Genomic DNA, 14428 nt, shown 5'->3' with positions numbered 1-14428 from the left:
AAAGAAGGCTATACGACTAGTTGAGAAGGAAAACACAGAATGCATGGATCCTGCAAAATTATTCTTACCTTTGAGAAAAGTTATCCTGTCCATTTTTATATAGGACCATTTTGGGAAATAGAAGGAATGAAAAGAAATGTAAAAAGCAGGTGCTCTTGGGTTCTGACAAAAAAGTGTATTGTACCATATTATGAGAAATAGGAGGCAATAGTGTAATCGGTGCCTCTTCTCCATCATCTCAGAAGTAAACTACTCATCTTTGCCATCAAGGTCCTTTATGAGCTACCTCCTCTCACCTGTAATTTCTTATACACTGCTGGGAGATTGAACCCCCCCATCAGCCTGTGATACCAATCATCATTTCCCACTTGTTATGCTTTTAAACAGGCACCTTCATGTTTTCTCTGCTGTTGTCCCTCCTTCTAAGAAGGAATTCCTGTATCTGCAAAGCCATCATCTAAGTCAGGGGTGGGCAATGATTTTGGGCGGAGGGCCGCCTACTGAGTTTTGGCAAGCCATGGAGGGTCGCATGACAGGCAGCCCAGGGCAGATTAATATTCATTTTCTAAATTTTTTAGGGGCCCCACGGGCCGGATAGAATGGCTTGGCGGGCCGCATTTTGCCCACCCCTGATCTAAGTGTTCTCCTCCAAATCCTCTTTCATAGAATCATAAGAGAAGCAGGGCTGGAAGGGACCTCTGGAAATCATCTAGTCCACCCTTGTGCCTGAGGCAGGATCATCCCATCTCACACAAATTATAATCTAAACTTTACATAAAACTACTCTCAACCCTGACACAACAAAGACCTAATACCCTAACATGCCACAGGTAAACCAGGGGAAGCATAGCAGCCAATGTCCTGCTTCCTTCTATCATGATGTGAGAGTGGCTGGGCTGCCGGTACACTGAGACCACTGTGTCACCCTGAGCAATAATATCTCCTCATTTCCTCCTTTCCCCCTAACTGTAGTCCCATCTTGCCTGTAAGCTCTTTAAGGCAGGGACCATCATCCTTTTGTTTGGCATTTGGCACAACGTCTAGCAGAGCAGGGGACCATTCCACGACTTTGATGCTGAGACATTAAGATAATGCAATTAATTAATAATAATTCAAAAACTACAATGAAATGTAATGGTATCTTATGGAATGACTCCCTGAGCCTGCTTGCTTATTCTGCTCTTCCAATCTTGTCTTCCCTTTTCCACCCATCTCTCCAACTCCACCACTTTGGAATCAGACACAGGGGTGAGGAAGGGCAAAGGTGATCCTGTCTCACCTTCTGGAATTCTTTCCTAATTTTTTTCCTCTTCAATATTTCTACTCCCAAAATTTCCCTTTAAAATTCTTCCTTGACCTCAATACACAACTACACTCCCATGAAAGAGGGGGAGGAGAAAAATGCATGGCTCGGGACAAGGAGAAATCCCATTTCTTTAGCTGAAATTCATCTGGGCAGGTAGACCAAATTGGGCACACAAACAAGTGCGCTCACAGATAAATACATTCTTACCAGATCCCAGGCTGGGATTATCAAAAGCAAAATAAAATAAAATAAAATAAAATAAAATAAGGACTGGGGTGGGGGTTGGAGTCAAGTGTTTCTCTCTGAATACAATTACAAGTGCTGTTTACTACAGGTCAGGAGTCACTTCACCTCCACGGCATGGGTTTAAATGCAAATCAAGCTTGTTGAGGCTTGAAATTATCCTGCAACAGATCTGTGGGAAATCACAATGGGAGGTTATCAGGCTATGCCATCTGCAAAAAACAAGAAGGTGCTATTTATGCTGAGACATCTGCCTTGATGTAAAATCATGACAGAGACCAGGCACTGTAGTTTTTACCCCAATCACACCTAGTTAAGTGCAACCCCCGCTGGGGGAGTAATGTTGAACCCCTCTAGCTAAAAATAGACAAAAAATTACAACACCTTATGTCCATTATGATTTTACATCAGGATAGCTATCCTTATCTTAATAGCACCTTTTTTTCAGTGCCATACTACTGGCACTAAAAAGCCCTCCTAATGACAGACTGAGCACAGACTAGAAGCCAAATGGCTCAATGCCCTTCTCAATTACAGGGTTAGTCCATTCAGGTCAGGCTGGGGACACACTGGGCATACAGGAAACCCTCACTATTCGTGGGTTCAGCATTTGCGGTTTCAAATATTCGCGAACGCCGAATTCACATTTTAATTACACTTACAGGAGCTCCTTGGGATCTCTGTGCTTGCTGCAACTGGGCTCCCGCTGCCGCCGCTGGGTTCCCACCACCGCCATCGGGCACCCACCACTGCCAGTGCAGCTGTGATCCCCGCTCAGCCACCAGTGGCACTGCATTCATAACGTTTCATGAATGCAGCGCTGTATTCATGGATTTCGCCATTCGCAGAGATCTCTAGAACAGATCCCCCACAAATGGCAAGGATCACCTGTATGTCTACAGGAGTCACTGCAGTGTAGACATGCCCAAGCACGGGTGCTGCTATCATTATACCTGTGACTTCACGGAGTTCAGCGTGGGCTTATCATGTGAAGATTTACTTAGGATTCATAACCTGTACCAAGTTTCCATGGTACTGTGGCTATACTACTAGCCATATCCAAACTAGCTAGTTTAAAACAAGCTGGAGTATGTCTACCCAGGCTGTATTTGCAGCAGCAACAGCAGCGTAGATATATGCCACTTCCTGACAGTGGTTACACTCTGCCACCATCATTCTTGCATCTCTTTTGCAAGCAGAGATCTTTGGTCTTCAAAACTGTCAAGCCAATGTCTTTCATCAAAACAAATTCAGAATCCAAAATACATAACTGGAAGGGATTTGGGGCAAGCTTAACAAAATAGCCTTCATTTTTTGCCAGAGTCGACATATGGAAAGAGTCACTACCACAGGAGAGACATTTTTATAAATGGTGAACATTGTGTGCATACCCTGTATTCATTACATAAAGCCTGCCTCATGCAACAGTCTAGCAAAACCAGTGGAAAAGGAAGAGGCATCGATTCTCAGACCATTTCTGCCTACAGGTCAGCAGAAGCTCACAGGCATGGATTAGCCTCAGTGCCCTACACATGAAATCTGTACATTTAAAATGGATGAAATCACTATGGGAGGTTATCAGGCTATCAGTTTCATCCCCCACTGCAGTTAAAGCATTTCATCCCCAACCTGCTTTAGAGAGGCAGGAATGATATGCAAAGGTATCACGTGAAAAGTGATCAAAACCCACACCTCTTTCTGCCAAAGGGGGTATGACATCCCCACCGTACCAATCTTATTTTGGAAGTCCCACGAGGACAGAGATTCCCAGGTGTGTACATGGGTAATAATCTGTAGCCCTTCTGCACTTTTGTAGAGAAGTGAGGCTGAAAGGAACCTCTCGTCCAACCAGGGATGAAACCTGCAACCCTGGTATTATTAGCACCACACTCTAATCAACTGAGCTAAATGGCTACTACAGGAAGCTTCTGGCTCACTGGCTCTCTGCTACCGATTCATTCCTCCAAACCTTCCTTTTACAGGCTAGACCAATGGTGCCCAAACCTCTTCACCCCACAGGCCAGACAGGCTGCTAGATCTGGCTGATGGGCTCAATGTGGTATGCAGGCCAGTGCAGCAGGTGCCCAATGCAGCCACAGGGGAGGGGTGAGGTGCACAGCCTGTCCTCAATCCAGCTGCCAGGGATGGAAGCGGGGAGCAGCCTGGTTCCTACCCAGAAACACTGGGGGGCAGGGGAGGGGCCAGAGCAGCCCAGATCAGGACACATGGGAGAAGGGGTGGAGGGAAGGAGCGGCCCAACCCAATCCAGATGTATGGGGGGCGGGCCCAGCCCTCATCCTGCTGTCTGGCAATGGCTTGAGCAAGGCTGGATCCACCTGCACTGAGCTTCCACTGTTCCACCAATGCCAAATTTCCAACCTGTGGAGATCCCATGGGCCAGATGCCATGGCTGTACAGACCGGAGGTTAAATACCCCTGTACTAGATTCATGAGCAACTTCAAATCACCATTGTATTTAATTTTCTTTCAACTGACCCAGAAATGTTTCTTTCCTTCTCATCTTTCATTCCCTCCATGGGGAATTTCTCCCTAAATTTATACTGGTCAAATGCCAAAGAGAAAAAATCCGTCCTTCATAAGAAACCAGCTTCAAGTCTGAATTTTTCCCATCTATTAAAATTAAAAAAAAAAAAAATGAAAACTTTCTCCCACTAGAAACCAGTTTTATAGCTTTCTGGAGGGTCATACAAACCCACTTCCATTTCTGAAAAAGTCTTCAACATTTGAACTTCAAAAATTTCACATTTAAAAAAAACCCACAAAACTATCAGAGAGACTCCTTACAATCTCCTTACAACTATTGAGAGACAACCTTACAATCCAATGGCTAGGGAACTGGCTCCGTGGTCAGACCCAGAGTGCTTACTGATGAACATGGTGCATGGTGACCGGTGGCATCCCCCAGGGTTTAGTTCTCAGACCAGTACTCTTTAATATATTCATAAAAAATCTGAATTCAGGTGTCAGAAGCAAACTGGCTAAGTTCGCAGATGACACCAAATTATGGGAAAGCGCGGTCATTCTAGACCATACGCTGGGGATTCAGGCCGACCTGGACAGGCTTGCAAGCTGAACGGATCAAAACCTGATGACATTCAACATACAGAAATGCAAGGTACTCCACCTCGGGAGAAAGAACCCACATCATATCTATAGGGTTGGCAGTGCTACACTCACTTGCACCACGACCGAAAGAAACTTGGGGATCATGACTGACCACAAGATGAATATGAGCCACCAATGCAATGCCACAGCTGGCAAAGCAAACCAAACTCTGGTGTGCATCTACTGATGCATCTCAAGCAAAACCAGAGATGTCATCCTCCCACTTTACTCGGCATTGGTGAGGCCGCAGCTGGAGTACTGCATCCAGTTTTGGACCCCCCACTTCAGAAGGGATGTGGAAAAGCTTGAGAGAATCTAGAGGAGAGACACTCATATGATCCAATGCCTGGAGAGCAGGCTGTACAAGGAGAGACTAAGGGATTTGGGACTCTTCAGTCTGGAAAAGAAAAGGCTCAGGGGTGACTTGGTTGCAGCCTACAATTACATAAGAGGGGTACATCATGACCTGGGAGAACAGCTGTTCACCAGAGCTCCCCAAAGGATAACAAGGTCTAGCGGCCATAAACTCCAGGAAGGCTGATTTAGATTAGACATAAGAAAAAAGTTCTTTATGGTGTGAGTGTCCAGGGTCTAGAACAGACTCCCCCAGAGGTGGTGCAAGCACCTACTCTGGACTCTTTTAAAAAACGTCTGGATATTTTTCTTGCTGGGATCACTTGATCACAACTGACTTCCTGCCTATGGCAGGGGGGGCTGAACTTGATGATCTCATGAGGTCCCCTCCAGCCCCTAATGTCTATGAAATCTATGAAGTCACCACAATAGTGGTTAGGGTCACCAACTGTGATCAGGGCTCCGTCATACACACAGTAAATAATAGTTACCAAACTAAAGAGCTTACAGTCTGAAACAGTGATCATAGCTGCTCAATCAAACAGACAAACTGGGAGAGAGGAAGGCAGGGAAAACAAAGTTAGCAGCAACAGGATGCTTTAGTACACACAAGCTGCACACACACTTCTAATGAAGACAGCCTATTGACAGCAGCAACCTCAAAAAAAGTTTCAAACTTATTACTAGTTTTAATTATTCTCTGCCAGGCCTGGCTAGCTGGACACACAAGAAAGCCTAGCTAAATAATTAGTTGACAGGAGCTACATAACTATCTGCATAGCAATCTGAGATCCAAATGTGGCTCGTCACAGGGTAATCGCTCTGAAGGAGTGACGAGACTGAGTACTCAAGAGATGCTGTCCAATCATGATTTCTTTTCTAAGCAGCAGTCAGTATGAGGAGTAAAATGCAAGACAGAAAAATGTTAATGTCAGAACAATGATTGGAATACAAATATCTTCTCTGTAAAGGGAAAAGCACTAACCTCAGCAGAGAGGGTAGAGGACTGAACAACAGCTGTATCATTGCTTAACTTTAGGCAGTTTCATATTCCCTCCAAGTGTATATTCAAAGGATGGTCCTGCAACTTTTCAAATAAATAGAAGGCAACCTATGTGAACTATTTAACCTTCAGTACAGCACCACAATTCCCTTCCCCGACTGCAATTAAACTCTGAAGACACAAAGGAATCCTCCCTCCCCCACTGCACACTGTGGAGTCCCCCCTTCTGCCCCTCCAGTTGGTCACATCCCAACTATCCCTTCTGCTATTAATCTCCCCCATGCCTTTAATAATGAATACAAAGTCACCCTGATAAAAGAGCTGCCACTAATGCCACCCTCCCAACTTCAGAAACCCAGGATGAGCAATAAAACCCTTTTACTCTGAACTGCCCCCTCCTCCTCCCACAGAGGGTTTTTTTCTGCTCTATTAATTTCTGTTGTCTTTCTCTCGCTCTCCCTCCTTGCCTTTTTTTGGTAGACTGACCCACATTAGAATAGGTCAGCATCCCACAGCCAGCCCATTTTGCAGAAGGTAGGAAACAAGGAAAGGGTGTCCCTAGAGCTCCCAGACCTTCCTTTGAAAACAGGATCAAACATGCTTTTGTCATGAGGTGTGTCCATTCCCATATCCCAGCCGGTCCCAGCCCATATACACACTTCAGTCTGGTGCCGAGCTTCTTCCTGCAAAGGGAAGGGGCCCCAAGCGATAACAAAGCCAAGGCTCCATGACAGTGAGTGAGGAAGCTACACTCAAGGAGGGCGGCACTTCAGAAATGCTCCTTTCAAACATGACAGAGGAAGCTTGCATGCAGTTTTCCAAAAGTCTCAGAAGCAAAGATGTGACACAAACCTATTCCCATTCACTTGCATTTTCACTCCACTGCACAAAGCTTGCTTTTGTGTCTCAAAGGGAAGGATATGAAGACACTTGGATAGGGAGGGAGGTTATAAAAAATGATCAAATCACACAGCATGCCCTATGAGCTATCAAAAGTGAAATGGCTCAACAGGATGCCACTCACTGGTGTTAACGTGCATTTTCCCCAACCACTGCACAGGGTCTGTCAAACCCCACATAATCATAAATTTACCAAACAGACCAAGCTTCTCAGATTTCAGAACAAGCCAAGCACATCCGTTATGCTACCAGTCAAACATGCACCACTGCAGCCTGAGGGAAGCATGAGCAAGTGACTGACTTCCACAGCATGAGATTCCTGGGTGTATAAGTACTACAGTAATAGACACTACAGAAACACCTAGACATAAATTCAACCGCCCTTACGTTAGCACACAACAAGAAATGTTATTGTGGATCTCACAGCTTTCTTCTTGTTGCTATTTAGCATTTCAGTTATTTGTTCTCAGGGACAGCAAGAAGCAAGGCATATCCTCTTGGTAAGTCCCAGGAACAACAGTACTGTCACATTTCTTATCTCTCACTTCTCCTACTTCACCAAAAACAATACACACATCCTACTGCATAACAAACAGGCTCAAATTTCTAACAGCAGAAATGGACATCTCAAAGTGCCAGGACTCCTGAAGAGGTGGTCTTTCCATTTCAAATGAAATAAGCCTACGAGGGGCCACGTCACATAGAATTAGTCAGTCACCCAGGTCATCTCTCATTTTAGGATGTTGTGTTTTAAATAAAGACAAAGTTTGGAAGTTCAAAAACAGAAAGCAGCTCTTGAAGGAAGAACCTAGTCTCACAGCTCAGCCAACCAGAGGGAAACATTCAATTAAAACCCCCAATCCAACACATCCCTCCCAGGGCTACTTCTATCATCCAAGTGGCTAGGAGTGGTTTAAATCTTCCCTGACACACAGCACACAAACAGACCACGCGAGGCTGCAAGTCTCTGGGAAGTCACACACACTGCTTTTCAAGCTGGCAGACACCCATCCAAACCATGACATATTCCACAGGGATTCTAATGCCTCCTCTGCAGCAGACTTCAGTGGCATTAATGCATCCTATACCCAGAGGATGTGTATGCTGGTGAGGGAACATTTGGGAAAGAAAGAGCAGTAAGTCTAACATTTGCAAGTGTTGACACCTAACTGTAGCACTCTGACACACCTGCCAAAACGGAAATTTAAGTGAATAAACGTATGCAGCCAAATTTGAAAATCCCCGCCTCAAATTCCACTGCCAAGCCACTGCCGTTGGATGGCCAGCTGACTTCCCCGAGTAAAACCAAGTGTGTAGGAGGGAAAGGTGCTCCATCCAGTTTCTAGTAGAGCAAGTGGCTACAAAAGCACCAACTATCCAGACAAGCTATGGAAACTGAAACCTCCTACCTCCTATCACAGGAAAGAGTATTTCCAAGGCCATCTAAGGTACGCTGGCTAGCGCACAGGGTGCATAGGGCTTCTGCTTCTGCTGTGCCTGCTCTGGAGATAAAAAAAAAACAACAGCTGCAGACTCTGAAGCAGTTAACTCAGCAGCTTCCTGTAGTTTGTTTTTTTTAAATCCCCCATGAGAAAAAAAATGGGCTGCTGGAAGTCAGTCTCTAGGATGCTGTTTATAGCCCCCATGTTCTGAAACCTCGGCTGCAGCTCTAAATAACACACAGAAATGCTCTCTTCATTCCTAAGATGGGCAGACTGCCCCTTTGCCACCAATCCCCCAAGGGATACTCCAGGAACAGCATGGGAAGAGAGAACTCTTCAGCTTGGAAACAGGAAGGTGAGACAATGCCGTCATCAATTTGTGCTCTCAGATGCACCCCGCCCCATTGTACGGCACCTCCTGCCGACTGAGTTTTTAGGTGCTGCTAGGTTCCTTGCTGCTGCAGGAAGACAAATAAATAACAAAATTATTGCGGTCCCTACTCAACGACGGACCTGAGTGGACAGAGAGGTTAAGGCGATAGAAATCTAGCCATCATCTAGAGAATACTGGATGCTGCAGACAGAACGTGTTAGTTGTTATCTCCCCTTCAAGTTTCCTGTAAATGATTCCTCTCAGGGGTTACAAAGGCATCATCACACCCAGCTGCAAAGAGGTTCCCAGCCTGCTCACTACACAACGCGCCCTGTCCCTGGACACAGGTTGCTCTGTTGTCTTCTCAGAAATTTCATTTGCACGGTAACAAACAGAAAACCCCAGCGGACAAAGCACTGGCTTTCAAATAGAGAGGGACATAGCTAGAGACAGGAGCTCTCTCTGAAACCTCATCCCAGCAAATACAGACTGGGGTTCTGCTACTATTCACATCCCAACTGATGCCCACCTTACTCCTCAAGTTGTCTGAGGTCTTGCTGCAATGACTTCCAGGACATGCCCCAGATCAGATATCTGAAACCCTCACACCCAGTTTTTAGACAATGACAAGAAAAGGTTTTTCTAAGTGGTATTTTCAGGCTCAACTGCTGTCCCATTTTACAGCTCTTTGAAATAAATGATTTGTCTGACTGTAGTAATAAAATGGATTAGTTCCAGATCCCTTTCACAGAGTCCCAAATGCTCTGGAAGGGTTTATCCTCCTGAAAGGAACCTATCACTTCCAGTCCAAGAAAGAAGAGGCCCAGGAGTTCTGGGAGAAGACAAGAGGCTGGGATGTATGTAACACTTCAGACAAAAAAAGACAGAGGGGCAAGACAACACATTAAGCCACAAGCAGCAGAATACTGCTCCCCAGAACAGCCAGGCCTTCAGGACGCTGATGGAGTGTAGTCAACACAGCCCTGAAAGGGCAGAGAGGGTCCAACCCCTAAAACCCACACGTGCAATTCCATGTACCGTCTTGACTGCAAGAGCAGTTAGTAGGTGTCAAGTGAATAAGGAAGTTTCTATTATAGGGAGATTAAACAACTTCTGGCTGGGATGGTGCAACGTAGCTCATAGGTGGGGAGCCCAACCTATAAACTTGGAGCAGAGAAAAACATTGGAAATTTATAGTCCCACAACATCAAGATAGCCAGAAGGGAGGTGGAGAATGGAAATGAAGTGTTTACATTTTGCTTTTTGAATAAAAGTCACAGGCAGGTGAGCAAACATCTAACACCAGTAGGTCACGTTACCCACCTCCCCCTGCACAAAACTGCTCCTACAGCACACTCTTCTGTCTCATCTTAAAGGCTTGAAAGATTTGAGGAGCAGCCACAGCAAATGACTTTGACACTGACAAATATGCTGAAAGATCTGCAATGCCTGGACCATCAGACTTCACTGGGCAACCATGGCAAACCTAGTCTGGTGGTTAAGGCACTGGATAGGGACTCAGGACCCCTGGATTCAATTCCCTACTCAGATAGATTCCTTGGGCGAGTCCCTTTACTCTGTCTGCTCCTCATCCATAAAATGGGGATATGCTCTCCTTTGCTGCTTTGGTTTATTGTAAGGTTTTCAGAGCGGGGGCTGTCTCTTCCTGCACTTGTTTATACAGTACTTAACCCACCAGGCTCAGCTGCTACCAAATAACAACAAAAAGCCCAAACACAATTTTCTTCTCCTATGAGCCACTTCTGCTACTAGCAAAAAGGGCTGAACAGCTGAAAATAGAAATGGTCCCCACTCCTGAGGGGAACACATGGGTGAAGGAAGGGGCCTATTTCCATTTGTCACAGCAAAGATAAACCAATTAAACAAGAGGATAAGTTCGCAAAAGAACCCCCTACTCTCCAGGAGAGAAGGGCAGAGAAAGGCAATTCTACTCAGCACGAGAATTTCAGTATTTTAAAATCTGGCTTCATTCCAATTAGGAACAAAAACTAACAATGCTCAAATTTTCCAAGAAGAATGGAATTCCAGCCCCAAGTGAGTTGACTTTAGGAGCTGCCCTAAAGCCAGGGAGCCCAGAAACTCAGGCGCCCCGGTAGTGTGCTAGGTACACCGAGGAACCAGGCAAGCTTCCAAAGTAAGTGTGGGTGGAACTTTGGCAAAGTTAAACCATCTCCGCAGGATAGTATGATTGTGCCAAATCAGCAAATTCCAACAACTAGCACCATACACTAGTGCCAAGAAACCACATTCACATCCCTTGTGGCGGCTCAAACAAGCTTATCAATAAAAAACAAAGTGAGTTGTAATAGCAACACCCTTTTGGCTGCTCAAAAAAACAACCCCACAAGCCCGCAATTTACTCAGGACTCAAAAAGCCATTCAGAGACCTGAGGAGAGAATGCAGAGTAACATCTTCTCCCCAACCTACCCAGTTGGAAACTCTGAATGAGGAAGCAGTGCATCACTTACTGTGATGGCAACAAACAAACTCACCTTTGCATCTGACACGGAGACACTTCCCCAACAAACTTGCCAAAGATCTGCTCGAGACTGATTACACTATCACACGCACACACAAACTAAGTGCTCTCTGGAACTACCCCATGAGATCAGGCTAGCAATACATCCTGTCACCCCTGCTTGAGAAGAAGGTGAAAGAAACCCTGTGGCAGGCTGTTATGCAATAGCCTCTACACAGGGAAAAAATCTCTCTCTACCCTCCTGTTGCTTAGTGCTTGGCTTGATCCCTGTGTATTCCTTCTCAAACTGTATTTACCTATATTTTTTTCATCTTTACTATATTAACTCTGGATGCCTACAATACTAATATAAACCATCTAGTCCATTTTTAGGAACCCTACTAAGCTCCTGGCCTCATTGCTAGATGTCACTAAATCCCATGAGCTAATAAAGTAGTGTGTGAAAAGATATTTCCTTTTGAAAGGCAGCAAATGCCAGGCTAACAATTGCATTGACTGTGCTCTTGTTCTCATATAATGAGAACAGCTGCTTCTAGTCACCTGAATTGCCTTCTCTGTACTTCTATCAGGCATCCTTTCTTTTGTCTCCTTGCCAAGGTAAACCACGCCACTCTTTTCACTCTCACTGTGGAAGTCCATACACACCTCTGATCATTTTCTTTATGCCTCTATGAGCCTCTTATTTTTGCCTCATCCCCTTGTCACAGAACTGAAGATGACAGATGCATATAACAGCACTCCATGACCAGTATCTTCCTCAAGCATCCTACCTCCTGCTCTCTTCTACTGCTGGGTGCTGAGAGGTTTGCATGAAGTTGTCCACCAAGAGGATCAGGTCCTTTCGCAGAGTTAGTTAGAACCTAGTAAGAGGCATGAGTTTTTCAAATTATTTCTTCCACTGTGCACTACCTTGCATTTGCCAATACTAATTTTCAACTTGCATAGTGACTGAAACCTAGCAACACCATAGACGTCCAAGACTGGTTATGTTAGAAAGGCACACATACAATATAGATGACACTATTTCCCTCACTGAGTGCCACTGATTGGACATTGCACACATGCAAAGGTTATTATATACAACATATACGCCAATATCATACAAGAGTGCATGGTGCACTGTACAGTGTACATGACAAAAGCCACAGATAGACACTTCACATGCATTCATGCACATTACACATATGCTACGTTGTTCCAACTACATACCTCCTAGAACAGCTGTAACCAAAAACAGACACCTGACCAATAAAACTGGCTGCCTTGTTCTACTACCCCCTCAGCGCTGTCACGTTACATCAAACCATTCAGTACTTCTCCATGACACGCCATATCATCAGGTGCAATTCAGCACATCACTTGCATTGTGCTGCTCAGACCTTGATGCAGCGCAGCACCAAGCCACTCAGTGCCACGCAGCACCATGCCACGACAGCCCACGCACCTTTCACTACCACTTGATGCCATAGCATACCACCCTGCATGCAATGTTGCTGTGCGCCGTGCCAACTGGCACAACGCTGCATGGCATGGTGGCCCCCTGCATCTCACGGCAGTAATGCCGTTTATACAGCCTACATCAGAAAAAGCAAGGGATGAGAGGCTGTCAAAGCATGATTATAAAAAACCTCAAATAGTGAGGGAAGCTGGTCCATTTCGGGGTCGAGAGAGTTCTCTACATTACTCCAAAGTCATCAGAAGGCAGCTAGAGATGCACCTTTACAGACTAACTACATAGGAGAGAGACAGAGCACAAGCGTTCATGAACCCAAGGTCTCTTCAGTGTCAGGGCTGCTGATGCCAGAGCACTGACAGTGGTGGGGTCTGAAGGAGCCCATATTCCCCACTGAGCCTGGACAAGGGCAAGTCTCCGTACTGTGCACATCAAAAGAAAATGCTGCATTGAGAAACATGGCACACTGAATACTAGTACATGCCACAAACCTCACTACCTTGTGATGCAAAGCGGCACCATGCCTGGCCCTGCTGCTTGGCGCCACGACAGCATGCAGCCCCCCCCATGCAGTACCATCAAGGGCCATGCAGCGCCCCACCACTGCTGGGGGCCACCTCACGCCAGCCAGTGCCACATGCTACTGAGTGGCGCCAAGCCCAGAGCCACGTTGCCCCGCTCAGTGCACACGGGCTGGGGCCACCCCATCCCTGGTGGTGCCAGGTCCACTGCACCCCGCTGGCCACACACGATGCCAGGACCTCAGCCCACGCAATGCCACGCTGATGTCACGCCCCGCTGACGTCACGCATACAGTGCCAGCCCCACCCCCAGCGCCCCCCGTGGGGGGCCCCGGCCGCCGCCTCACCGCGCAGCTCCCCCGGGCGGGGAGAGGCGCTGGGCCGGGACGGGCGCGGCCCTCAGGGGCCCATGGCGCAGCCGGGCCTGACCTGCCCCGCCTCGCTCTCGGCGCCGCTGTCTGCGCCGCGGCCCGGCGAGGGGGAGGGGAAGGGGCTGGGGGGGGCAGAGATAGCAGGGCGCATGCGCCGAACCCAGCACAACCCGCCGAGGGGGTGGGGAAGAAAGGGAGCCGTGCGCAAGCGCGGAGCCCTGCCCAAGCCCGGGGCGGGGGGCGCGGCCTGGGAAAAAGAAGGCAGAGCGCACGCGCGGAGCTCTGCCCAAGCCCTCGAAGGGGCGGGAAGCGGGGAACAGAGACCGCCTGGCGCATGCGCCGAGCCCGCACCAACCTGCGGAGGAGAAGGAAGAGGAGGAGCTGGGAGTGACGTAACCAGCGGCGCCTAAAGGGCCGGTACCTCGCTCCCGCCCTCCCTTTACGTGGCCCCTTCAGGAGGGCCGTCCCACGCCCCCAGGCGGCAGCTGCGGGTGGTGCAGCCCTTTCTGCCCCGCGGGAGGCAGGTAGGCGGGGAGAGTCACCTACTGCTGGTGGTGCCCTGGGTGGAGTACTGCAGCAGGGCTCCTCCTCCATCACAACACAGGCAGGATCCTCAGCAGTGCCCTTTGCCCGAAGCCTCTGAGCAAGACTTCCCTGGAGCGCCCTCCTGCAAAGTCACAAGACCATGCTACCCCCAGCAGAGCTGCCGTGCAGGCAGTTAACCCCCTACGATACCCTGCCAAGCCCCTGTTTCCCCACCCAGCCCCCTGGCATGGACTCTGTCTTCAGGCCCGTAGGCACTGGCAGGCAGAGACCCATTCCTTCGTTCTGCTTC

The 14428-nt window shown here is 47.5% G+C and overlaps 1 protein-coding gene across 3 annotated transcripts in view; it reads right to left on the bottom strand.

The window, feature by feature from the left end:
• Positions 1-13715, bottom strand: part of TMEM184B (transmembrane protein 184B) — a 42064-nt gene extending 28349 nt beyond the window's left edge. The window contains exons 1-2 of one of the 3 annotated variants that reach the window (XM_059726410.1): positions 13570-13715; positions 12019-12108 (exon numbers count right to left, since the gene is read on the bottom strand). The gene's annotated coding sequence lies outside the window, so the exon portion shown is untranslated. The remainder of the gene's footprint in view (positions 1-12018; positions 12109-13569) is intronic. The other 2 variants (XM_006258952.4, XM_019489457.2) reach the window with 2 other exon arrangements.
• Positions 13716-14428: the final 713 nt, after the last annotated feature.

This window comes from Alligator mississippiensis, chromosome 4 (assembly GCF_030867095.1).
Source record: "Alligator mississippiensis isolate rAllMis1 chromosome 4, rAllMis1, whole genome shotgun sequence".
In the NCBI taxonomy this organism is placed as follows: Eukaryota; Metazoa; Chordata; order Crocodylia; family Alligatoridae; genus Alligator; species Alligator mississippiensis.
Note: the sequence above shows the minus strand (reverse complement) of the source record. Positions and strands in the feature narration are given on the sequence as shown.